The 27,753-nt window shown below is 45.7% G+C and overlaps 1 long non-coding RNA gene across 1 annotated transcript; it reads right to left on the bottom strand.

The window, feature by feature from the left end:
• Nucleotides 1-5,713: 5,713 nt before the first annotated feature.
• Nucleotides 5,714-7,795, bottom strand: LOC135450372 (uncharacterized). Its single transcript, XR_010441055.1, has 3 exons — nucleotides 7,688-7,795; nucleotides 7,232-7,490; nucleotides 5,714-6,458 (listed from the first exon to the last, which is right to left on the bottom strand). It is a non-coding gene; the product is annotated as an uncharacterized LOC135450372 (long non-coding RNA).
• Between the last annotated feature and the right edge of the window lie 19,958 nt (nucleotides 7,796-27,753).

Genomic DNA, 27,753 nt, shown 5'->3' with positions numbered 1-27,753 from the left:
ACACAAATGAAGACACTGCCACTCACCAGTGGGTAAGTGCCGCGTGGGCTGCCCTTCTCATATTAGGAAGCAATGGGGACAGCTCCTTCCCAGTGGGCAGAGAGATCTCCTTTGAAAAGGAGATTGTGGCTTCTGGAGAACTGCTGGAAGGGCCTCAGTAGCCCATTTTCACTACTGACAGGTGAGAGATTTGGGTGTTTTGATTCATTATCCATTATCCTTTTTTGATCACCTGCCTGGAGCCCTTTCCTGTGGCACTCACTGACAGAGGTCTCACCAGGCAACTGGGAACAGGCCCTGCTCAGAAGCACAAGATGCCAACCCAGTTTTGCTGCTCCCATGGCGACACTCCAGATAACCCACTTTGTAACTTCTCAAGATGCTCCTGTGTCACTGCCACCAAAAAGCCACACTTGGAGCCTTCACATGACAGGGAAAGAATGGATTCATGATGAGAAAACCAGTACAAGCAGCAACAAGTGACTGGGCACACGCTCAGCTGTTAGCAGCTCTGCTGATGCCACTGGAAATGACTGTGGGATTTTTTAAGGACACATCAAATTGATTTGGATCTGTTAAAACCCAACGCCTTGATCTCCATCTGTGTTTTGAGTGTCCCTGCTGGAGGAGCAGAGGGAAGGAGGCAGGCGAGCGGAGAACAGGATTTTCCTTGCCTCATCCCCACCGAGTCTATTTGTTTAAACAAGATGGGTGGAACCAAAGCCATGCATGGCTGAAACTAAAAGGAGGCAGTCTCTGTGCCTGAACACCTCTCACCAGCACATTTGCTCAAGTGTGTTTCCCTGCAATGCAAAAGCCACTGGAGTCCTCGTGGCTCACCCAAGGCAGCACCCTCTTCCCTCCAAAAATTTTCCTTATCCCTCAGGCTTCTGAATTTCAGTGGGTTTACCTTTCTCACAGCACCTTCTAAAACTGGTGGGATGGGATGGAGATCTGTGCCAGCACTCACGGGTAACAGCCCAGCCCCATTTCCCATCCCTCCCTCAACACTCTCCCCACAAAGAGGACAAACAGGTCTGTAGCTCATCCCCTATTCCACCACAGCTCATCCATAACTCCACCACTTTCACAAATTCCACCTAATAGGTGGGTTGGGTGGGTAGAAACCTTCACACATTATTAGTGTGCTTATTTTCAGCAGTAAAGTAATTCTGCAGGAATTCAGCAACGTGCAAAATGTCCTTTCCATTCCTTTGCTGTCTGAGCAGATCTCTGCACCACATCAGGAACCTGCTTCACCCTCCCTGCACTGAGGGCTGGAAAACACACTCAACATCCCCTGCAAAGAGCAGCTCAGATGGTATTTACAATAAGAGAAGATCTGCCCAGTGCTGCTGGATTTGGTTAGACAGGAGTTAATCAGGACTTTTGAGGTCAATGAGCCCAAGCTGAGCCCACAGGTAATGAAACCAAGGTGGACACAGCTTTCCTTAGACTGGAGAAACTCCCCTGGAATAGTTTGCTAGTAAATGGGTGAGACATGGCCATCAGGAGTCTGACAGCATTGCTCCAACACAACCCAGAAATACTCCAACACTTGCATGGACCTCCACTGCACATCTTACCCCAGCCCTGAGGAGCCCTGCTCCCAGCCCCAGGCAGAGCTTTACAGGGATCTGTGATGAGACACCAAAAAAACCAGGACTGGTGCGGATGGAGAGTTTGGAAACATGTCCATGGTGAGTAAACACTCTTTTCCTTAAAACAAAACCAACAGCAAAACAACAATAAAACAATTTATTCACACTCTTGGGAAAATGCTAATTAAAGTTTACTTTAAAATACTAGCAGACACGAGTGTGGGCTGTAACAGGAACATACTGTGAAGTGACAGGTCTGCAATAATCCCATCCCTCAGCCAAGTCTAATTCATTCCCATCACACGAAGGTCCGAAATCCAGGGAGGCTCTTGGAGCCCGAGCATGTGCACTTGTGGGAGGTGCAAGAAGTGTGTCTGCAGTGAGAACAGGTGTGAGAGCAGGGGTTCATGCAGGGGGGTGCCAGGAGCCCAGCTCTGCAGCAAGCACGAGGAAAGCTCTCCCTGCTCTGCCACGGCAGCTTTGCAGAGCCTCCCTCAGGCTCCTTCCAAGCTTTGCCTTGGTCTGGAGCAGCCTGGCCATGGAGAACTGGGAAGAGCCATGGGAAAGGCTTTGCAGAGCCCCTCCTCAGCCTCCTTCCAAGCTTGGCTTTGGTCTGGAGCAGCCTGGCCATGGAGAACTGGGAAGAGCCATGGGAAAGGCTAAACATGGCTTGGTACTGGAGGATGAGATGCCATGACTGCTTTGCCTCTGACAAGATGGGCACAGAATGGAATAATTCTTTGCCTCTAAGAGCTAACAAATCCCTTGTTCCTCAGGGAGTCCAACACTGCCTTGAAACTCATGAACCAGGCAAAAAAGGTTACTTGTCTCCTTCTTTAAGAAGGCTTTCACTCTTCCCAAGTGATGCTGCTGCCACCTGAACAAACCCAAGCTTTCCAAATGGGAGCAGAAATCTTCCATTCCCCATAAATTATCCAGAGCCAGGTGTTAGGTGAAACACCAGGCACTGGCAGAGCAGGAAAAAACCCTGTGAGGGCAAGACTGAAACGAAAATTAGCTTGTTCTAGTGATGCCCAGCTCCCTTGTTGCTGGCCCATGGCATTTGTGCCCAGATAGGCTAAGGCTGTTGAGGAAAAGGCTGAAGGACATAATTTCTATGGCTCCACACCATGTGCTTCCCTGTTCCTTTAAACTCCTATAACACGCTCCAGTTTGAGCAGGGGAAGCTACAGAATGGGATGTATATGATTTTTTTCTTTTATGAGGCTATTTTCTAATTTACAGAGGTCTACTGCTAAAGGACTCAGCATTGCCTTCATTTCAAGGCCCTTCAATAAAAGAGGACAAGAACACTGCAGCTCACACAGGTCACTGTCCCTTGAGCAGAAGGGTGGCAAAAACACATTTGCCAGCTCCAGGAACGGCTCAGGGATCACATAATGAGTGCAGCATTACCCCAACCCTGCCTGTACTCACTGGGGATGGCAATGAGGAGAGGCATGCCGCTGTCTTATATATAAAGAGTTCTATTGTCATTATAATGCAAGGATACCAGAGTTTCAAACCTTCTTGACATTTCTTGTAGGCAGCTCCTCTAAGCACTGACTCTTCCTGGTCCTTGCAGCAGCCAACTAACTCCTCATCCCACCAATCCACTCTTTTATAACACTCTTGTTATTGGCTACAGCTGTGGCCTGTTAAAATCAGGCCTAATCTTTAGTAATTGGTTCAGCTGCAACTCTTTAGGGGATAAGATTACATTCTGTACCACCTTCATTTACCCAAACTGTATCCCCCTACAGCATGTTGGGTGTGACAGGAAACCATTCCCTCCATTGCCTGCAGCCAGAATTATTTATCCCATTTCACTGGGATCCCACCTGCACTCACTGCAGCACTTTTCTCCTCCTGGAAATTTTTCTCCCACTTTAATTAGATGGGACCAATAAACCATAAGTCAAATGGGTAATTTCACTTTTAATTACATCTTCCAAAAGGTTATAAATAGTTCCATTAAAGCACACACCAACCCCCAGGTGCTTGCCTGTCAAGCCTGGTGCCACCTCACCTCTTGCAGGTCATCCTGCCCAATGCCACACCAGATTTGGGAGCCCAGGTTGCTCCTCACAGCCTTCTGCCTACCTGATCCTGTCAGGATCTGACTCACAGCCCCGGTGTGGCACTCTGCATTTCAGATGTGGTGGCTGCTCCTGCTTTAACTCACTGACCACCTTACTGGGCACCAAAAGGAAAATGGGAAACATCCCCCTGAGTTATCATAGGGTTGAAGTGGAAATGCTGAGTCTCTCAAGTGCTTGGGAGAATTGTACCATCTATCCAGGCTTGGGACCACCAGAGTGCTGACTGCCTGTCATCCTCTGCACCACTGCACAGAATCACAACTGTGGATGATGTTGTTGGGAAACTATCACCACAGACACCGAGGGGAGAACTCAGCTCACCTTTCCTTCCTCATGCAGCACTAAGGCTTTGACTTCCCTGCATGTAGAGCTGAGGTCCCACTTCACCCTCCTGCCCCATCCATCTGTGCTCTGGACACACAGCAGGGACAGATCTGTGCTCTGTGGTTTAGCACAGAACTGGGGAGAGCTTGCTGAGCCCCCAGGAACCCTCTCACCTCCTGTCCTGAGCAGTGTCACCTGGCACTGAGCCCCCTCAGCTGGCACTGAGCTCCTGTGCTTGCCACACAGGAGTGCTCTGAGATAATTCCCTGATAAAGCTTCCTGTGAAATCCCTGAGAGATGAATCCCTGTGCTCCCTGAGAGATGAATAAATCTAAACCCTAAAAACGAACCCAACAGATGGGAAGCAATATAATAAAGGAGGATTATTTCCCACAGAACCTCCAGCTTCCTCCTTGGCCCTCGGAAGAGTTGAAAAACAAGGTCAGTGTAAATACTTCTGCATCTCAAAGCTGTTTAATAAAAACATCCCCAAGTTTACCAGACTGCTGCTTAGCTCTGACATCTTCCTAATTGGAGAGCAGGAACTTCAGGGTAGCTAGTTCACCCTGATCAGAGTTTCTGGCCAGAAATCTGGGCCAGATCCACTGTTGCATTTGCTGGAATTTGACTTTTTCCATATTAAGGGTCTCCTCTTAGTGCTGAAGCTTTGCGTTTGAAAATAAGCAAACATCAAGTGTGAACTGCAAGCCCTGGGGATTCTCCTTAGAAGAGTGGTTAGATATCAAAGAAACATTCCAGCACAAGCCTTGTGGCCATTGGGTGACATAGACTGTGAGCACCAAAAGCCAAAGGAGCCTGATCCATCAGTGACACTCAGGGATGAGCAGTGTGACCACTCAGCTCAGGGCACAGCCAGACCTGGCCTGATGCACAGATCTTGCACAAAAGAAGCAGCATTTGCACCGTGATCCCTGAGCTATGTGAGCCAGACTGGAAAAGCTTGAGAAAAACCCAGTCTTCAAGTTTAACAAGCAGATGTAGTGTCTAGAAGCTGAAGAAGAATGTCTGCATCCTTTAAGCAGAGAGTGGAGAGACAGCTGCCATCAGCATCCATGGATGCTTCCCACTAAAATACCTTTAAATAGCAGCTTCTGTTCAGTATCCCACAGAAGACAACAGAGCTAAAATATCTTAATAGAAGGGGATTTTGTTTTGGTCCAAACATCTTAATTTCAGATTTAGCAAGTGGCAAGCTGTGTGTCAGATACCACCCAGACAAAACCTGCCTTAATTTAGAGTTGATACAACATTTCCAATCTCAGGAAAAACAAAATCTCCTCACTTACTGCCAATCTGCGCCTTCAAGACCAATGACCAGCACCTGAAAAGCTCCAGGTTTGAATTGGGATTAATCCACCACAGGAGAGGAGAGGAGGGAAAATAAGAGATCTATGTCCCAAACTTAAGACCTCTTGGAAAGGTGTGGAGGAAGAAAAAGCAAGGGGCTGCAAAGTGCCATCCCCCACATGCCTAGTGCAGGGCAGGTGAGTGCAGCACAAGGATCTTTCAGGGGAAAGGAGCTGGGGACTGATGGGGAGGAAAAAAATCCCCACCTGCCAGCCCTTTACACATTCTGCAGGTGCTATAAAGCTACAGAAAGTGCTGGCCAAGGCAGGATAGTCTGGAAAGGGATTCATCCCCCCAACTCACACATCCTGTCCCCCTCCCTCTTTGCCCTGAGACAGAGCTGTCAGCAGCTGGTGAGCAAACACCCTGCTCTCCTTCACAACAAAACCCAGCCACCCTCACACTCTGCACTGCCTTGAAAAATCCCTCCAAAGCTGACACAAGCCCTCAAAGAGCAGCAAATGAGCTGGAGCCCGCTGGAGCTGGGCAGCAGCATCCTGAGGCTCCAGCCTCACACCCAGCTGGGGCTTCTCTCCCAGCTCCCTCTTCCCCTCCAGCACACTCCTGGGTATGTGGCCCTAAGCATGGACTCCTCTTTCTGCCCTCCTGCAACCTTTAATCCTTCCCCCCTCTGCAGTTTTTGGTGCATCCAAGTTGTTTATGGCTACTCATAACTATCTATAGTTCATGATTAAATAGCTTATGACTCTAAGGACAGGTAGTGCACACACCTTCAGGCACTTGTAGCAATGAGGGGACAGGATTTGTTTCAAGGCAAGGCAATCTCCAGTTTCCTTGAGCAATGTTATTGCATTCCAGTGTGGAATTTTTGAGTCTTAGTGAAGAAACACATGGAGAAATGCCTTTGGGTAAAAAAGTAATGAGTTACACACTTGCATGGATTTCTGAAAGACAGACATCACCACTCCAGGCTTTTAAAGGCTGTGGTCTCCAGTTCAAGAGCAGATTCCTCAGGTAAGGGAAAAAGCCCTCATCCTCTCCTTCAAAATCATGGACTGCTAGTTCAGAGTTTCAATATAAGCCTTCAGATAAAGGTGGTGTCCTGTAAATTCAAAGGACAGAGCAAAAGCTGCAGCTGACAAAGTACATGAACTGAACTCATGCAAACTGTGGCATTTTTACCTTCAAAGAATGATCTGTACCCTCCTCCAAATTTCATCCCCATTAGTTACATGTAGTACTAGCTTCAAACATACAACATTGCTCAAATTCCAATTATTTTACATATTAGGAGGAAAAAAACCCCTTTGCGTGCAACCCAAATTATGCATGAAAACTCATAGCAAAACTAATTTCTTAGCAGGTTTAAACAGCATGATGGGGAAAAACAGGCAAAAAATTTGACATTTTGTTTAATCTGTGGGTAAATATTCTTAGCCTGCTTTTAACCATTTGCTTCCAAGTTTTGTAAAAGGACTAGGAAAGTGCTCAAATGCCTGAAGTTTGTATTTTTTCCAGTGAGAAGGTCATATTTTTTAATCTTTTTTTATATATTACCTTAACTATTTGGTCATCCAAACAGGTACTTGTCCTTTCCCTCTCCCAGAAGAAGAGGACAAGCTCTGTAAAGCTGAAGCTGAAGCAGCACGTGAGCATGTGGAACAAAACTCTACAACTGCACAGCCCACACATCATCCTCCTCAGAAACATTGCAAAAATATTCCTTTCCAGTGCCACAAAACCTCCAAAACTCGGGTTCTGGCTTTATTTTGGACCAAAATCCTGTAGTCTAATATTGCACATTTTCTAGCATGATTTTCTAGCTAATTTCCCCCGGCTCGGGTATTTTCTTGCCAAGGTTTGGTGAAGGCTTACCTGGCCTCCCACTGCCTTTTTCAGGGAGAAGGGAAGAAAAGGATTGGTCTGTTAATTCCAGTTGCCACAGTCAAGAGCAGGAGACAAAATTTCTTCAGAAACTTCCAATGGCAAACCTTTTTCTTGAATATTGTCTCTGAATATTGCTGCTGGCATTCTGTGAAACTTGGAGGTCCAGCCCACTGTCTGTGCTCAGCAGCCAGCATTCCCTCTTGGAGAAGCACAGGAAGGCAGAGGAGAGGGCTCTGCAGATCATGTCCTACAAAGGAAACACAGTTAAATGCTGATAGGAACAAAAGCTGCTCTCAGAAGGACGTTCTGCCCTCGATTCCATCAGAAAGGACTGAGCAAGCAGGGTTTGACAGAGCAAGAGGAAAATCAGGATCATCCAAGTCAGACAGAAGCGTTGGCAGCTATTTTCTTCCTACTTTTGATGGCTCTCAGCTATTGTCATACCTGGAACCAAGTCAAAAGCATGCTTATCCTGCTGTGCGAAGCTGTTTCTCTCAGCCTCTATAATAAATCAGGGGCATTAGCAAACTTCTTGGGCAGGTTGCAAAAAGGCACCATCCCATATTTAAAATGCACCAACTTCCAGCTGAGGTCAGTCGTGTTTCCTTTTAATTTTGATTGCTTAATTTTAAGGCAGCTGAGCTCTCCCCTCTTCCAAGACTGCTCATGCCAAGCAGTGAATTCCCTGCTCTCCTTCTGGCCTCAGCAGGATGGAGGAAGCTCCCTGAGCAGCAGGCCCTCAATGGCTCTGGAATGTCACCTGAGCATCTGCTGCATAGGGATTTGGTCAAAGGTGAGTTTGTGAGACCAACTGGTCTCACCTGAGATTCTCTCTGCACAGCAGAGACCTCACAGCAATGCCACAATGCTCCTCACCTTAACATCACAGGGAAATTTAAACAGGAGCAGTGACTAAAACAGGCTGCAAATTTTCCTCTCTATTGACAATGTCTTCATGAAGTGCTGGGCTTCATTTTTATAGATATTTAAAACAATATTTCAAATCCATTTTCAGCCAAAACAGTTTACACATGCCTATACCTCCCTACCAGTCATGCACTCTGGAGGTAAAATAGTTCATCAGGTCTTCCAGTGAAGTTTAGAAAGTTTGAGCAGACCCTTTGAGGGAAGTAGGAGAGTTCTGCATAATTTGAAAAAAGAGAAACAAAAAAAATGTTTGTGAATTTTGAATTTTGTAAATTCTGTAATGGAGGAAAATATGGTGATCCAACACCAGCTATGAACAGTCAAAACAATGTTGAACAATTCTGAAAAATGGTGAGGCATAAACCTTGGACTGCAAGAGGGTGGTGAACACTTCCCTTTGGGATGGGGGCAACCATCCTGTGCTATTGCTCAGACCTGGGTAATTTAAGTGAGTAGAGAAATCTACTGCTCAAAATAAAATTAGACAAAATGGCTGAGGAGAGTCTTGACCTTTCTATGTCCGTTTTTCTGTGAAATTTGTGAACTTTATTGGAGGCCACTTCCTGCATTCACAGAACGCTTCTTTTCTTCATTAATACCCCAATAAGTCTGCAGAACCATGTGAGAGCCAGAGCTGCTAAAGACCTGCTTTTAACCATTTCCTTTCAGATAAATGTCACCATCAGCTCAAAGGCAGTTATCGGAAATCAGCCGAAATCTTCTGCCATCTCCTCAAGGGCTTTTCCCCCCCATGAGGAGCAGCACCATGAACAGTCACGTAACCAACTGCTGACAGGAGGAGATGAGGTCTTTGAATAGATTGGCTATGTCATTCCAAGTCCTAGCTCCATAGCACTAACTTTAATTGCCAGATAATTTCCACCTGCTCCTCTAAAATTTTGTATGAATATACAGGAGATTTCCGCTATGAAGTAGCTTTCGACACCATATGGGAGACTAAGTTATTCCCATTTCAAAGATGAGTTTGTGAGACCAAGAAAAACAGCTTGTTGACACTTGAAAATTGACTAGAGGAACTTTTCTGGATGCTCTTAAGCTAGAATAAGAAAATGTATTAAGTCAAGTTAAAATAAATCAGCTTCTATTCCAGAATGAGTGCTATTATATTTTATTCAGTGCGTCAGTTTTTATGGTTCTGTTTTATATCTGTGAGAGTCCAAAGGCTCTCAAAGGCCACTTTAAGTGACTTTACTAGGTCAGGCTCTTGAAAAGAGGCTGAAAGGCTGCAGCCTTGAGACTTACTGGAGCTCCCAAAAGGCTGATCCCCATAGCAGGACCTGTGGGGTGGATGGAGTATTCCCTGGGCTGTGAACAGGTAGGAAGAGCTGCACATCTCAAGACAAGATAATTTTAAGCACCACACTTGAGGGGCAGTGGCCCCAGCTCAACAAAAGGACCAGGAAACCATCACTGAATGATGAGGATGGAGGTGTCTTATCTTACCTCCTCATAAGTCTGCATTCACTCCTCAGTGCAACACTTTGATCTTTCAAATCAAGAACTTGGGTACTGAAGAATTTCTGCTTAGAAAAAGAAAAAAAAAAGGAGAAGGAGAAAGTAAAACCAACAGCTTTCATTCAGTATCTCATTGTTAAGGTATTTTTACCCAACATGGGACCTAATTTCAGCCTCTTTCTAAAGACGAGGTGAACCTTTTCTGCAGAGTGACATTGTCACTTGAGACTCTCTCATCCAGGAGAAAAGGATACTTTTCCTGTGTAGCCACCAAGGCTACTTTTCCTGTGGAGCCACCATCCCTCAGTGAGACTCTAACATGGAACACGAGCACTCATCATCCAGACAAACAAGGGCAATGTTTGCAGAAGGCTGAGAAGCCCAAAGCTGTCAGAAAAAATGACTGAAACTGTGGTGGCCAAGTCCCTTGGACACTCTTCTCAGAGGAGCACCTATGGATGCCAGAATGGAAACACCCTATGGATGCCATAGGCACAGCCTATGAACACTCTGCATTTCAACCACCTGCTCAACTAAAACCCTTGAGGACACTCCTCTTCAGACCTCATTTGTGTGTGACCATCCGGCAGAGTATCTGTTCATGGACTCTAGATCTTCTTCTCTCTACAAAGGAAAAGTGTGATGGATTTTATCCCAAGAGGATTAAAGCCAGGTGCTGCACAGGCAGCAGAATCCCCAGTCACACCACCACCTCTTATTTAAGTGGCTTTTCTTTTAATTACCAGACATTACCTGACAATTACCCAGGCATGGTTTTCTGCACATACCTGGACCAAAGCTTGGCCTCTTCAGCACAGCCATGGCAGCTTCCCTGCCACATCCACATTCCTCTCTCCCCAGCCCAAACTGCAGCCCCCAAAACCTCAATGAAGACCCCCCCCCTTGGCTCTTCTCCTCCCAAGAGATCCTGGAGGAAAGCTCTCCCTTGGTCCCAAGTGATGCACAGCCTTCTCTCCACTAAGACACTGCACTGCCATCCCTTGTCCAGGCCCTTCTGCAGTCATGTCCCCCTTCCGATCCTTGGCAAATCTCAAGCCATGGCAGGGAGCACCACACCATATTTTACCTTCCAAGTTACCTTCAGACCCCAGCCTTGGCCATTCACACCCTCCATCACTCCTGCCACAAGAGAGACTTTGAATCTTGCTGGGCCCAAACAGGACAATGCTAATAAAATGACAACATTAGAAATGAGTGACTCTGTTTGGAGCCCAGCTCCTTCCTTGATAAGCACCTAAAATATTATCTCCTTGCAAGGCCTGTGCTGTGTTTCCCCCACTTAGTGCAGTGACAAGGTGAGTTCATAGCTGCCAGAGCTGGGATCCAGTGCCTTGGATCAGGGACTTCCCCTGGACATTGTCTCTGCAGTCACCTCTGACTGCAGCCATCCTCATGCTTACCCACAGATACAGGCCAGCTCAACAGACACTCCAACCTCACAGGTACCACTTTTGGGGAGGGAAACTGATTCTGGGCACCTAAATCTTGTTTATCCCCAAGAATCAAACTTAAGCATTGCTTCTCATCTTTCTTCCTAACTGTGCTTTTTCTCTAAGTGCAAAAGAACTGGGGGAAACCCATATTGTTCCTTGAGCTGTGTCAGATTTTTAGCCCATCTCTTTTGGGCCAGGAAAACCCAGGACAGCATCTCCTTCCTTGAAAACCTGGCCAGGAAAGCCCAGGAGAGAGAAGTGAGCTATCAGCATTGTCTCTGGGCATTGTCTCTGCAGACACCTCTGACTGCAGCCATCCTCATGCTTACCAACAGATACAGGCCAGCCCAACAGACACCCCAACCTCACAGGTACCATTTCTGGGGAGGAAACTGATTCTGGGCGCCTAAATCTTGTTTATCCCCAAGAATCAAACTTAAGCATTGCTTCTCATCTTTCTTCCTAACTGAACTTTCTCTCTAAGGGCAAAAGAGCTGGGGAAACCTGTATTGTCCCTTGGGCTGTGTCAGATTTTTAGCCAGGAAAGCCCAGGACAGCATCTCCCTGCTTGAAAACCTGGCCAGGAAAGCCCAGGAGAGAGAGCAGAGCTATCAGCACCCTGATCTCCCTCTGAGCTGTCAGTCTGGTGGTGTTTTCTCCCCATTTAGCACTACAGCACTGCTGACATATTTCACATGACACACTCTGCAGCTAGATGCCTCAGTTTCCCATTTGCTGTCACACACAGATAATCCCGAGTGGAAAAAAAAAAGAAAAAAAAAAAGGTTAGGGAAGAAATGAGCCAGCAAAACCTGAAGAAAACAGAGCAGGGGATGCCTGGGGGGAGCAGCTGACAGCAGAGGGGATCAGAGGGAAACAGAGGAAACACAGGTGGAGTGGGACTGCTGGGACGGCTCCATCACTGTCCCTTGGACAGCGCTCAGCCCACTGACTCTTTGGAGGTTTTCCAGCAGGGAGATGCTGTCCTAGAGCCCGGAGCAAAGCTCCCACGGGCCGGAGGAGCAGCAGCGGTGCCGCAGGTTCAGCGCCGGCCGCGCTTGCCAAAGCCGGCTGGGGAAGCTCGCAGAGAGCGCCCCGCACTTTGCCTGGCTCCAGGCAGTGCTATTAGTCTCGCTGCTAATGAGCATTAACCACCGGCACACAAACAAACACGCCAGGCGTTTCCATACAGCCGCCAGTCTGATGGAGCAATCGACGCGAGCTTGAGCTGCTCCTTACATAAGGATGCGTTCTGGGAGGGGACCGGGCTCGGCTGCTGCCGCAAGAAATTCCGTGAGAAATTACACAGGAATTTTCTGTGCTTCTGCTGCTCAGAAAAAAGAGCAAAATTTTAGTGTTCCTCAATTAGGCCAATCGTTAATGTATGGGGACGGGGGACAAAAAAATGAAATTTTAAAAAAAATTAAAATCTTGCCTGAGAAGCTTCTGCTTGAAACAGAGGCAGGCTCTTGACCAAAAAGCATCCCTTGTTAGAAAGGAGTCAGGAGGTAAAAGGAAGCTCTTTTCTTTTTGAATTATTACTTTTTTTCCTCTTACTTTTTTTCTCCAAGACTAAATCCCAGGGATCTTCAAACCAGCTGCATGAGGGATGCAGCAGCATCAGCTGAGGGGTTCCCATGGTACAGCCAGCAAAGGATCATTTCTTTGCTGCTTACACACAAAGCAAGGCAGTTGCTGTCCTAGCAGGAGGGTTGGAACATTGTTTGGAGGCCTGAAACTGGAACATCTCAGGGTTGGAATTATGTTTTGCCTTTTCATATCAGCACAGCAAAGCGTAGAGGTAGCTAGAAAATATTGCATTGCCAGTTTTGTTGCCCCTTTTGCTTCACAGGGATCTCAAAAGACAGGGAAAACACCAGGTAGCAAGCAAAAAGGAAAAATAAAGCCATGGAAGGAAGCAAATCAACAGGCACTGAGTAGGCTTTTGTTTGGATTTTTTTTTCTTTTTGGGGTGGGTGAATGGGAAAAAATAAAACTCATAAGTCAACATATTTTAGAAGTCCAGCCTTTTAAAAACGCTGCACATTTCTGTATCTGCAGAACGAAGCACCAGTTCAAGCCAACCACAAACTAGTCTGATACGATCTGCAAAATTATTTTTCTACTTATCTTGATGAGTGCTGACTAATTAGCATGACAGCAGCTGAAAATATGGGTTTGTGTTATCCCAGCCCTTCACAAGGCCCGGGGCCAGGTGGGTGAGCCACCCTCGTGCCCTGGAGCAGTGACCTTTGCTGGGGTGGGATGGGGACACACAAAGCAGGGGACCAGGGGTTCTGCAGGGGGCTGGGGAGATGAGTCACACTCTGCCAGGATTTACTGTCTCCACAGGGTGAGATGGGGCTCACCCGCCTGGCACACTAATATGTGAATATGATCTGCATGAAGATTTGAATAAATCTTACCCTGATTTAAGCTACTTTTTTACCATTAAACTTGTCCCTTTGTGGTGTTCTCAGACTGCTTGGTCTCCCACAGCCCATTTCAGGTCTGTCCTTCTGTACTTCTTAGTGCAGCTAGATAAAACTTGTGTGGGGAGTGAAGGTGGTGGAGTAATTTTTTTTCACCTTTTAATTTTGGGTCAATCAAGTTATAGAATGACTTTACTCAAGTCAAAAACTCCCCTGAGCCAACGTGGGCTCCTGGCTGCGTCTCTGTGCATGTAGCAGCACTTCCCAAACGCAGTGGCTGACGTGATGCCTGTCCTCTCTGGGCTCAGAGCAGGTTTTTCCCCGGGCTCCTCGCTCCCTCGGCGACTGTCATGACACATTCCCATGCCATCACCTCTCCTCACCCTTTCCCCGGTGTGATTGCACGCCTGGCTGAGTTAGCAAACCCCACCCAATCTGCCTGAGCGCTCCCAGCTGTTAATCACCCACGGCTCTTCAGGGAGCTTTGGGAAATCGGACGGCTTTACTCCTCTCCTCAACTCTCCTTTTTTGTCTTCGTGTGCCTACGCTAGAGAGAAAACCAAGAAACACTGATGTCCCCTCTGATGCTCAGCAGTGCTGCAAGACCCCAGCAGCCATCCCAGCACCTGCAGGCGCTGGGAAAACCATTCCTGCTCCTTCCCCTCAGTGTCCACATCCAGGGACTCACTGTGGGGCAGAGCCGTGCCCAGGGCCAGTCTGGGGCGGGGTATCCCGAGAGATGCTCTCACTCTTGTCCTCTGGGACATCGGGATCTCCGGGATGAGTGGCAGCCGAGGCACAGAGGGATGCAGGGAGCATCCGGCACCCTCCTCCTCCTCACTGGCTTTACCTGTGGGTGAAGGCAGAGGGCAATGATTAATTGACACAAAAACCAAGCCTTTGTGGTGGAGCACACAGCAGATTATACTGAGTGACAGGAACAATAATTTACTTCTTTATATTTGAGGAAATTTAACCAACTTTGGCTCATCCCTTAGATGGTGCATCTCACTTGCTCAAGCTTTACAGAAGCTTTAAAATGGCAACAGAAGCTTCCAAACCTTTACAGGTTTTTTTTTAATAGGAGTCTTTTTTGTAGTCCTACTTGTCACTAGCAATGGGGAACCTGCTTGGTGTCAAAATGGGACAGTGAGACCCATGCCAGGTCTCAGGACCATAATACAGAGACAATGACCCTGCACATGTGCCACCATCTCCCTCCAGCTCAGACCTGAGAGGCAGAGGAGAAGAAGGTGCTTTACTGGGGTGGGACAACTTCAGCCTTAGATGCCTTTCTAGAATTATTAAAACAAAGGTTCCCATTCGCCTAACGAAATAAACAAAAATGTAATGTTATTTCTAGGGTTGAATCAAACTCCAGAATATTTCAGCCAAAGCCCTGAGCACACCACCTGATGGGGAGGAGGAGGAAGAGGAGGGCCACGTCCTGTAACAGGAATCATCACACATGCTCCACTTCCTCTGCTCTTCTCGGCCCACCAGATCTTTATCACAAGAGATCGCTCGTGTTGTGCTGTTTCCTCTTCTTGTTACGATCTCCTGCACAACAGGGACTTCTTAGAATTTTAATGCTTAATAATGTATTTGACCTTTTCAATACTCCAGCTTTTGGTTGGTTTTCATGTTAACTTCATGTTTTTTGGGTGGCACACATCACATATTGGGTAGGAAAAATGCACCAACACCAATACATGTTAGAAAACAGCTTAAAAGCCAGATTAACATACTCTGCAATTAGGTTTCAAAGAATTCAGGAGTCATTACAATTTGGGTAACGATACTGCCTTTTTCAAAACAGAAGTAGTGCCAAATATGCCAGAGATGACTAAGTTCTGAAAAAAAAACCAAGTCATACTTCTTATTTATTGGTAAAATTCACAAAATTCAACAGTATTATTTGGTGTTGCTGGAGACCGAGCTCTCTCTGCTAGTGCTGCAGAAGTTCAGGGCAAAACAGCAGCAAAACTAATGTTAGTGTGTGCTGGGATTCAACCACCACCACTTCTCAAATCAGCCTTTTTGACATTTCTCAAGAAATCAGCACTAACAGTTTCTTTGCTTTTATATCTCTGCTGCCTGTTTTCATTCTGTGATATAATACCCTGTAGTGGTCCAGGATAATCTGAATTTATCTGACAGCAGTATTTCATGCACTGGTGTATCAAAATGCTTTCTGAGAACCCTCTGAAAACAGATGTTAAACTGGAAGAAAACAAGATACATTTCTTGATGCCATTTGTATTGATTCATACCGATTCAGGTGCTCGTTTGGGAGCAAAGTGAATCAATTTTATTTGGAATTCTGCAGCTTTTTATATGATCTCATTCCACCTGTGAGGGATTCTCTGGCTTCTGTTCTCCAGAGCGATTCAGCACTGAGTCTCTCCTTTCAAGGAGGATGGCAAAGACCAGCTGTCAATTACCTGATCACTCACCACATCACCAAGCTGCCACCTGAAGAGCCCCTCCGGCACCACACTTTGTGTTCTCTGGGCACCTCGTGACTCTTGTGCTCTTCTGCAACTCCTCTGCAGGCAGAAGGCCTCCTGTGAACTGAGGAAGATGCTCTGGCACAAAGGGATTTGCCTTGAGGTCAAACATCAACCAAGCCCAGCAAAGCTCTGGGCTCCAAATAGTACCTGAGATGAAGCACAAGGCAGTAGGAATCCTTCTGTAGACTTTCCTGCTGTGTTTTCTCAAAGTGTGCACCAAAAATCACAAAGTGGGATTTTAGCACATCCCACTTTGCCAGACCATCTACATATGCATACATTTAAAAATAGGTGTGTATATACATTACATTAGGAAACAAAAGAGCAAGGAGAGCTGTGAAAGATAAATGTCCCTGTTCCACCACATCCTGAAAGGAAGGGACTGAAATTCCTTGGACCGGTCCAGAGGATGAGCTGGGTGCCTTTATCTTGTCATCACTGGCTCATAGCTACAAGGGCCAATTCTCCCCCCACAATGTTTCCTCTGGGGTGACAAAAATCTGTTTCAAAATGTTCCCAGCTGTGGTTTGAGGCTTCCTTGCTGGGGGCTGGCACCTGAGGTGGCTCCTCAGAGCCCAGAGGCCGGCCAAGACAGGGGGGAACTCTGCCCTGATCTTATCCACCCTGCTCCACACGGACATCCTGTTTCCCAACGGGAGCTTTGCACCAGACAAAACGTGTTTGCAACTCTGGGGGTCCTCACACACCAGCATGGGCTGCTCAGGGAGGTGGCAGTGACTCCATGTTTGGAGGCATTCAAAACCCCTGGGCAACCTGCCCTAGGTGGCTCTGCTTGAGGATGAAGTTGTCCCAGGTGATCTGTCAAGGTTTCTGCCAATCTAGAGCATTCTGTGACTCAGGAAACTCCTGCCTGACTCAGAGCACAGCTGTAAACAAGAGGGAGAGTGGCTTTTTACACAGACAGATAGTGGTAGGACAAGGGGGAATGGTTTCAAACTGAAAGAGGAGAGATTTAGATTAGATGGTAGAAAGGAATTCTTTACTCAGGGCGTGAGGCAGTGGAGCAGGTGCCCAGAGAAGCTGTGGCTGCCCCTGGATCCCTGGAAGTGTCCAGTGCCAGGTTGGACAGGGCTTGGAGCAGCCTGGTGTGGTGGAAGGTGTCCCTGCCCATGGTGGGCGGTGGAACTGGATGGGTTTTAAGGTCCCTTCCAACCCAAATCATGCCATGATTCTCTGATTCCACCAGAAGTGACTCAGGCAATGGCACTGAAAAAATAGTTACCCTTGAATATAACCACTATTAATGCCAATTTCCCTCAGTCATCCACCAAGAGCTGGGAGTGCAGTATCCCATACAAACTTGGAAAGGAAGATCCCACTCCTTTTGTCTCTCTGTTCCCTTGTATAGAAAAACTGCACTGTGCTATTTGGAGAAGCAGTGTCCTGACCAAAGAGCTTCATTATTTATACTGTTCAAATTAAATATTGCATATGGGACAAATTAATTCTACTGGTTCACAGTGCAATTGTCAGCCTTTGTTTGTCCCTCCCTCAGTTCTCCCCAAATGAAGCATCAGGTGGTGCCTTGCAAGTAGGAGAATATGGGTATCGTCTGGGTGGGGTAAGTGATTAACAATGAATTAATTTGAAAGTGACAGGGAACAGCGAGAACATGGGAGATGACAAGCAAGAGATCTGTGACACATGGCTGCAACGCAATATGCCAGCACAGTGAAATCATAGCTCCACGCTGGCCAAGCGTGGCAGGCTTCACTCTTCCTCCCCACCTGTGAATGGAGGCATGGAAAAAACTCAAAAACCAGAGGTGAGCTGGTGAAACTGCCCTTGGGAAGCAGCAGGTGTGACAGTGGCACCTCACACAGTGGCAGCAATGAAGGCAAAGGCAGGAGCAGGAGAGGCTGTGTGCCCTGTCAAGACTTCCATTAATTGATTTGTTTGCTGCTCTTGCCATTTCCCTGTAGCAGAAGCCAGTGACAACTCTTGGATGTGGGAAGGGGATCACACCTCTTTCTTGCTCTTCAGAACTGAAATGATAAAGCCAAGCAAGAGTTTGGCCACCTGTACCTTGGCAGGGCTCAGCCTCTCTAAGGCACTCACCAGTGCCCTAAACTGGTGTGAGGAGGAGGAGGAAGGCCCTTATGTCAGTCCCACTTCCTGATCATGTTTGCAATTGCAGTGTCTATGGTGTCCTCTCCAGAACTCCATCCTGGAAGGTCCACAGTCCCCACGTTTAGCAATCTTCCTCAAAACAGCCGGAATTTTTATCCTTCCATGTTTCACCAGACCATCAGGACTGTTCACACCAATGCGTTGTTCACACCAATGGACTTCTTTGCACACAGATTCAGGGAGAAGAGCATTTTCTGAGCAGTCCCTGCCACACTGTAAAGAATGGAGGCACTAAGAAAGAAGTAATATTCAAACAGGAAACTAGACTGAATTCTGTTTAACTACACACGTGCTGGTTCTCCAAGAAACTATCTGAATGAACATCAGTCAGTTCCAGCTGATAAAAACATTTTGATAGATAATCATTCACTAGGAAATGGCTTAAAAGTATCAGCTTAATTCCAAATAAATTAACAAACGAGCTTGCCTTGGCTGTACCTGCTGCTGAAATTGGAATGTAAGAGGCAACACATTCACTGCTTTGACTGCCTATATTCAGTCCCTATCTAAATTTTGAAGCTCAAGAGGCAAGCATTAGCTTATTACGATGCCTGCAAAAATATTGATTTTGTAGAAATTATTTCGGATATGGAAAAGAGATAACACACACTTGGTTTGTTTCTTAAACAGGCAAAGAAAAACAAGGTGACAAGTGTCAAATGATATAATTAAAATTCTTTTTTTTGTCAGGAGATTCTGAAAAATGCTTAAAACCCAATAACTTATGTGAACCAAAGCTACCTGAAATACATTCTTAAAGGTCTGCCCATAGATAATTTATCAGCTGATTAAGAATAGAGATTTCTCTCCTAATTACATGAGCATGGACCACTTGAAGACTTTTTGCGCTAGAAGAAAGTGAATATTATTCATTAATCAAGTCTCCCTGCCCCCAGCCCAGCTCTGCTGAAAGCAGAAAGCTAAATGGGTCAGGAGAGGGGTTATGGGTGATGCTGCAAGACCAGAGATAAGGCATCAGGCAGTTGGAGGGGAAAGCATTTTATCTAGAAGAACAGGCTTGACTTTCGTTCCATTGAGATAAGCATTAGAGCTTCTCGATGTGGGGAAATAACCCAAAATAGCTGTTGTGGAACACTCCTGCCCAAATACCTCCCACCACACATAGGGCAGTGCCTGCACTGAACCCTCTGCCCAGGGATAAGCCAAGAGGTGCAAAGGCTCTGGGAATGATGAATTACAGGGTACCCTGTCAGGGCAGCGGTGTGAGAATTACCGTGCTGTGAAAATCCCCATTTTTGGTTCATTCCATCATTATTTTGCCCTAAAAAGAATCTCCAGGTTAGGAGATCGTGTGTGCAAGCTTGGCAGTGGAATGGGGCAAATGACTAAAGGTAAAATTACATCAGAGGTCATCTGTGGTTTATTCAGCCTTGCCTAGGCATGCACAGATCAGCCTGAAATAACAGCAAAGGCTTCTCTGTTGACAGCCTGGGTCTCAAAGAAGTCTTGGCAATGCACTAATTTATGCAATGAAATGAAGTGTGTGAGCAGCCTTACAGCCATCTCAATTTGGCAGAACAGGTGAGCCAGAGATCACTAAAATATCAGCAATTTCATGTGAGGCTGAACCAACTGGCTAGGGATGTTATCTTCAAAACCTTCTCTTCCTTATGAGCTCAGGGTTTCTTCTAGAACTGTGTCTGTATCAAATGCTGAAAGTCCTTTACATGTCCTCCTACATAAAATTGTCCCCTAAGAGCAGCTCAAGTGTCTTGTACAGGGTGCATCACACCAGCTTCAGCTTAGAGATTTCCTTTCCAGCAGATATGACCAGGGTAAAACTGGTATCTGTTTGACACTGTTACTGTTTTCCACCTCTCTTTTGCTTTTGGAGAAAACAAAAAATCCGTGCTCACATATTAAAAGGATCAAAGCCCATCCTTCTATCAGTGAGTTTCACCTAGGACCTACAACTAGGACACCATCCAGCTGCAGTGTTTTGAGCAATGCAGATCTGGTTTAGGCCCAGATAATTTAATATCTTATCAAAAGATCTAACAAAAAACCCCAGAGAAACGGAGCCAGTAACGTTCACAGAGGAGGCAGAGCTGATAAAGATCAGGATGTCAGTTATCCAAAGCCATCCGGATCTGCTGGGCAGCTGGACTCATTTGGCAGCACGTGTTTGAGCACATCCCAGCCTCACATGCAGCACCCCAGGCCCAGTGATGCTGGTTATGGGCTGGGAGCTGTGTCCTGAGAGCAGAGATGGAGCCAGGGCTCAGAGTTCAGCTACTCAGAGCACATCTCAGCTCACTGCCCCACAAATCCTGGTGAGCTGCTCTGGGGACACAAGGAGATCCATCTCTGTGTTCAGCCACATGGAACTGCACAGGGAATAGTCTCAAGGAGCAGCCAAATGCCAGAGGGACAGTCACTGGGACACTGTCTCCAAATCTGATAACCAGGCTCAGACAAAAAAAAAGGAAAGGAGCATTACAGAAAGGTCTTTGGACTTCTGAAACAGAGAAGAAGCTTGGTTTCTTTATATAATTACATGTTAAATACACTAGTGTGAGCCAGGATTATTTTTGCTCAGTGTTAGAACATCACTAAGCTCAGAAGGGCTTCTAGAAACAAACATCATGCAAATAATCAGTATTAACCTGCCTTGACTTAAACCTTACTGTGTTCTAATGTCCAGTGACAACTTCTGTTTTCTTACTGGAAGAAATGGGGAGGAAAGCTTTGTTTGAAGGCAAACAAAGAGAACACTTGACCAAAGAAATAAATTTTTGAAAAGAGCTCCCAAGAAAAAGCACTTTAAATGCCTCCTGATGGCCACACAGCAGCAGCATAGCACTCGGTATGTGCTGCAGACATCCCAACCATGCACTCACTGCTTGGGAAATGCAACCTGTGCCCAAACACTGCACACTTCTGCCACTTCAGGGACAGGAGAAGCCTTTCAAGCTGCAAGGACATGGGTTGTTCTCAGGTCAGCCTTCAAAAGATCTTTTTGACAGAGAACAATACGCAGAGGTATCCAAGGACAATTGTAATCCAGGCTTTTCATAGTACACTGGCCAGAATGGCCATCAGCTTTGAGTGTGCAGCATGTGACATCTAAACTTCGGTTTTCACAGACACTATCAACTCTTGCTAGTCAGCCTCAGGCACAAGGATGCTACAGGCCTAAAGCTAGCCATAAAAATATAAATAATAATAAAAAAATCAGCAGTGATTTTACTTCTAAGTTCCAGATTTATCCTAAAATGAGATAGACTGAACTGACAGCTAGAAGCCAAGTCGCACCAACACAGGCAGAAGCTGTGACAATGGTTTTGGCTATAACAGCTGTTACCAGGACAGGTACTCAGGAGGGGCTGGGCACAGAGGAGGCACAGCCAGAGGAGCTCACACAGCAGCCCTGGGGGCTGAGAGCAGCACTGTGATGCCTTGTCAAGGCTGACCTAGAGCAGAGGCCAGACAGAGTTAAAGAATAAAGCAGGGATTTATTAAAAGGCCTCAATGGATCCACCTTGGGCAGCACAAGAGCCCAGCCAGGGCTGCACCCAAGATGAACCAAAATGGTCACAAACTGGAAGACTGGTCAAAGGGTCTCTCACTTTTGTAAGTTTTAGTCCATTTGTGTATTGGAGTTAATTGTCTAATTATAGCTTTAGGTTATGAAGTCCCATTCTTCTTGTTTTTCTCTCTTCAATTCATGTTGTTTGTGCTCTTGGGCCTGAGATTTGGATCATTTGTCCTTGGCCCCCAGCTAGAGAAGGAATTGCTTTGTCTCCCTGCTCTGTGAAGTGAGGTCACCATCCCCTCATACGAAGCTCAGAATTACACACTAGAGCAGCACAGAATCTGAAAAATATAAGAGCTAAATCCTGAGGTGTCACTGGCATCTCTCAGAGACACGGGGCAGATCAGTTCAGCCCCCACCAGGCTGCTCAGGCCACGCAGATCTGCAGCAGTGCCAGGTCCATGGGTGAGGTACCCCTGGTGCCTGAGCCAGCAGCTCCTCCTTCCCAAGGCAGGAGCAGCTGGAAAGGCTTTGGAGAGCTGGAGCATCTGAGGCTGCCAAAAGGCGCTCACAGCTTGTGGGAAAATACAGCTGTGTTCCAGGCACGGCCTGTGTGGAGCTGGGAACAGCTTGGCATCTTCCCTCCACTCCAACAGCAACTGCAGAGCTGCCTGGGGTAGCTCAGCCCTGCTCCTCCACACCCTGAGCCGTGCTCAGACACAAACCTTTCACTTGTATTTTTTTACAGTCAGTTATCAAGAGGCAGCCAGTGGCAGGTTATCATGGGAGATGGGTTTGAAAGGCAAGGCTGGTCAGATTTTGCAACTAACTGATAAAAACAAATCAACCACAGAAACAAATTCCTCAACTCATTTCAAAGAGGGGGAAAAAAAGGCTTCAAGGAAGATCTCTTTTTTTCCCCATCTTGCAGATTTCTGGGAGTGCTTTGAATTATTTTAGCAAGGAATAAAACGTCCCTGCTCCTGATAGATTGCAGTGTTCTCTGCTCAGAAGACAAATCAATATTACAGATCACAAATAAAATAGTCAGAAGGATTGAAAACAGGATTTACAACTGAATAGCTACCACACCTACATGAAAATAATAATTTACATTCCTCACCACACCCTATCAACTACACGCAGGCAGCCTGAAACAGGAAAAGTAACAAAAATAATGGGAAAGAGCAGCAAAGAGTGTCTTGACATTATTTGAACTGATATGAAAACAGGAGTTGAGGGCAGGGAAGTATTTCCTCTTGAAACAAAAAAAAAAACAAAACAAAAAACAAAACAAACAAACAAAAAAAAAACAGCACAGAAACCTTCTGAGGGGTTTAGAGTTTCAGGCTTTCTTATTGAGGGAAAAAATCCCCAAATCCCCCAAATCTATGAAAAGCATACACTTTCCATAGAGAATGGGTTCATTGAAAAGCAATTTTCTGTTAAAAATCAGTTCTGACAGGGTAGTTTCATCCAGGCTTGGATGTTGGATACCACAGGAGCATTTGCCAGGAATAAAAATAGGCATTTAGCTCTGAAGGGCTGGGCTGCCAGCCTTTAAAAATGACTCCTTGCCTAGGGAAGAGGTTCCTCTGTCTCAGGGATGGCCAGTGACAGATCAGAAGGGATAGAGGTTCACGATTTGTGTGGGAGTCTTGAATAATCTGTTCCTATTTTAATGTGAACATGGGTGGTAACATGGAATTACAGCGTGTGGAGGCGGGCTGGTGTGCGCGGATTAATGAAAAATAATGAGATAATATTGAGCACTTCTGTAGTCTCATTACAAGGGCTCAGTTTCTCCACTGACAGAAATCCCTGGAAAATACCATACTCTGGGAATCCAGCCCTAATCTTTGTACCAGGAATTAACAGGAAACACAAAGGCTATTTCACAAGTATATTCCTTTGAAAAGAGCTTTCGTTCTTAGGCTAAAATTTTAGGCGACTCTGCATTTACCCAGTAATCCTTTCGACTCATATTTCATTGAATCCAGAAGTCATTGTGGCTCCTGAGGTAGTCTGCTGTGAAAAAAACCCAAAACAAACATTTATAATTGCATGCTGGAAGTTATGACAATGTTTATATGATGCACCAAGAAGAGACAAAAATAAGCACTGAAGGGCACAAGGGTAAAGCTGGGCTTATTGAGGACTAACTACATTAGGATCGACTAAAAAGAAAGAAAAAAACAACCCAAGCATGTTCAAACTGCAATCCAAGCAAAATTTATTTTTAGTCCCTCGATTATTGCGAGTTTCATAATGGGATTTTGAGGCCCTGCCGTTGTGTCCCATTAACAAGGGCTCTGTTATATATTCCACAGTGTCCTGGTGGGAAATGGCTCATGGCAGGGCTGGGATTTGACATTTGAGCAGAGAGATGGAGGAAAACCTGCTTTGATTCACCACCTTTTAAAAACAAACTCACCCTCAGAAGAAACCCCAGTAAGTTCTTGAAAGTACGGCATAAAAATAGAAATATTAGCGCTATAGAAGCCAAAGCCAGAAACCAAGGCTCAACTTTACTTAAGTGGGAAAATGATATTGGTTTTGGTAAAGCTGGAGGAGGCCACTGGCAGAATGCAGGGCTGGACTGGCAGATCAGAAACACAGAAAACAGAAAAAGCTTACCTGGCTACAAGACTGATCAATGTGAGGGGTGATGCTGCAGTTCAAAGAGCACTGCAGGTGCATCATTTGATGATGCAACAAAGAAAATAATTCCGTATTTTTGAACCCCTGGCCTCCCACAGACCAAAGGGAACTGGGTGATGGCAGCATAGCCAACACTGGTCACTGGAGTGATTTTTAAGCATCTGTTGCTTTAAAGAAGAAAAGGCTGTCTTTGATGCAGTAAGAGTTTCCCAGCAAAAGCCACGCAGAGGAGGGATCAGACATGATTCCCTGTTGCCTAGATAAGAGTTTAACTGGTGCCATCAGCCTGCTCTTTGCTGGCAGCTGCTGACAGGGTGACCTAAAGGGAAAGGCAATGGCACCCGTGGTGTGACTCCTGCCCAGAGACTGGCACACCACCACGCTGGCCCTGAATCAAGGCCAGGAGGTTTCTAAGAGCCTCTTCCTTAATAATGTCAGGCCACACACAGTCTCACCCCGGACAATGACTCAGCAGTCCTAAGGATTAGAAAGTCATTTAATTTCTGCCTATGAGCTCTCCCCTGATCATCTCTTAGCTGAAGTCAATGAAAAGAGCATCAATATCTCAAGTAAGTTTTGGGATAGGACCCTGGGTCCATCAAGCCAGTCATTTCTGTCCTGCAATGGCACAAAAAATTGGGATTTCTGCTCCATGCTCTAAAGATTCAGACTGCCCCATCAGCTGAATTCTGAGGGTTTTTTTAAGCAAAATCAGTAATCCAGCAATCCTGTGTAACAGGAATCAGGAAATTCTGCTCACTGAACAGAAGCATTCCTTGGAGACAACGTACATCAAACATGACTTAAAGGAAGATTAACTTTTATTCAGGTAATATCTTAAGGAATTTCCATTCTCATGTGAATGATGAACACTTTTATTATGGGGAGAGGCTGGTTAATCTTTAACCAAGAATTTACAAGAGATTTGTAAAACAAACAACAAACAATTTATGAAGCTCCATGAGATCTTCCTTTTAGTCGGCAGAGTTTGTACTGTGAATGCTACCAGGTCGATAGCTGGGTTAGGAAAAGAAGGAAGGACAGGTTGGGCAATGAGAAATGCCAAAAAAATCCCTACATCACCTCTGGAAGGGGTGAGGGAACTCAGCCAAAAACCCATGCTGAGGGAAGGGTTTAAAGGCAATGTTTGTGCAGTCCAAGTGTTTCCAGAAAAACCTAAGGGCACTAATTCATTTCAAAACCACAGCAGAGCCATTGGCAGGTGGCTGATGCCACCATTTGACACAGCAGGATCCTCATGGACACTTCTCTCAGGGATGCTAAAGCTGATGGAGGGCATTTCTTTTGCTCCAATGAATATTAAAAGCAGATCTGTGCCCAGCTCCCCCCTCTCAGAAGCCATGCTCAGAACCCCAACCCATAACACAGTCTCTCTAGCTAATTAACAGGATTTGTGAGCAGGTAGAAATGCAGTTCCTGCCAAACCACCACGTGTGCTTCTTGCTGCAAGAAAGAAACGTGTGTGCATAAATCAACGTGTCCAGAAAGCTTGAATGGAAAACCCTTTCATGTCAGAAGTTTATTTTTATTGGTAAAATATTAAATAATATACAGAATTAAAAACTGCACTTACACTTCTGAGAAGAAATAATTCTTGGACAAATTATATGCTTGTTCCTGAGATTCCCTACATTTATTCCAGTAGCTGTGCACTCAAGACAGTACAAACCTTTATAATATAATCCTTTTCACAAAGTATTACAAAGTTTCTGCAGCTTCTTTTATTTATACACGCACACACACACGGACTCCCACTCTCACATGGCTGTACAACACTCACACAGGTACAGAGCACACACATACAGATGTGCAACCATATGTATGCATGTATGCTAAGAAGAAAATAAAAATAACAACAAGTCCCATAGTTCAGTCTATAGCGGCAAAACTCTTTTAGCAGGGGGATACAGGTTTACATTAGGGTTGCTCACATGCACCACTGTCAAAGGGATTGTTTCTGAACTCCTTTTATAAGAGCACCTTCCAATGAACACATAAAGTGGGACAACTCCCAGTGTCTTCACTGGCTTTTGGAGTAAACTCTGATGTAAATTTTTTTAAATTTTTTTTTATTTGAAAGATTCCTCAATTTAAGCTCAGCAGATCTATCACAGAACTAAAAATTCTTACACCTGGGAGAAGAAAAGGGGTCATTTCCCGGATTAGCCGCCCGGCTGTGGTGGGGAAAAGAGCAGGGCGGGGGGCAGAGCGCAGCTCGGGAGATGCTGGGGGAGATGCCGGGGAAGATGCCGTGACAAGTGGCCGCATCCTTAGCCCGGAGCTCCTCTCCCCGGCCGTGCCCGGGTCCCGCTGCTCAGCGCGGCCCCGGGAGCAGCAGGAGCCGACACTCCCACAATTTGGCCCAAGGAGTGAGACCAGAGGGCACCGAACCTTGCTCTTCTTCAGCTCAGACACCAGGGGCTGGGCAACGATTTTGGCAATCAATCAGAAGGGGATACATACAGTCTCCTCGCCTTTGTTATTATTAAAAAGAAATCTCTTAAATACAAATTTAAAAGACAAAAGTGGCTACTGTGCATGCGCAGTAACTGCCTTTCCAAGAAGTCTCCATGGGATTTTATTCCTTTTTTTTTATTACGTACCTAAATACATATTTACACAACAGCGGCTTCAGTCTACTGGGGGGTGGGAGGGAAGGCATTAAAAATACACTATATATAAATACGTATGATATGTAAAACAAGTCCCATCTAAACTTATATAAGACAAGGACAACTCTAAAGAAGCTTTTCTGGTCTCTCAGGTAGATAAAAGACACAAGTCCTGTAATTCTTACGCAGGCAAATCTCTTCCCTAGAGTAAAGGGCAGTTTTGCCCAAACTGAGAGATTAGACCTAATCCAAAATCCACCCTCAAAGTCAACAGGAGTCTCCACTGAGTGGGTTTTGGATCAGACCAAAAGATCTTTTTATTTTTTTGTCATTTTTAATAAACATCAATATTAAGTGCTTTTCTTAAAAAAGCTGCAATTAGAAAAGAAGAGGGAGGAAGAGTCAAGAACAGGTATGTCCTTAATTCTGGATGTGGATGTGTTTCAATGCCAACGACAAGCAGGAGGTAAATGATGGGCTTTAGCCTTAATTTACAGTTTCTCATCTTTTGTCAGTCGCAATCAGTTTACTTGAACCATATGTTTAAATGCATTTAGGGCAGAGCATTTTGTTTCACTGATTTGTGTGGACTGAGGAAGGAACACAGAAACCACTGTACATTAATAAGATGTCAGGGTAAGTATTGCACTTGAACAGAAAAATAACCCAAATGTTGGCGATTTTTGTTTTTAGAATTAATACAAGCAAATCATCCATGTCTGCAATGATCATGTTTAGAAAGCAGGATCCAAGAATGAAGCATAAGA

This window comes from Zonotrichia leucophrys, chromosome 7, assembly GCF_028769735.1.
Source record: "Zonotrichia leucophrys gambelii isolate GWCS_2022_RI chromosome 7, RI_Zleu_2.0, whole genome shotgun sequence".
Taxonomy (NCBI): Eukaryota; Metazoa; Chordata; class Aves; order Passeriformes; family Passerellidae; genus Zonotrichia; species Zonotrichia leucophrys.
Note: the sequence above shows the minus strand (reverse complement) of the source record. Positions and strands in the feature narration are given on the sequence as shown.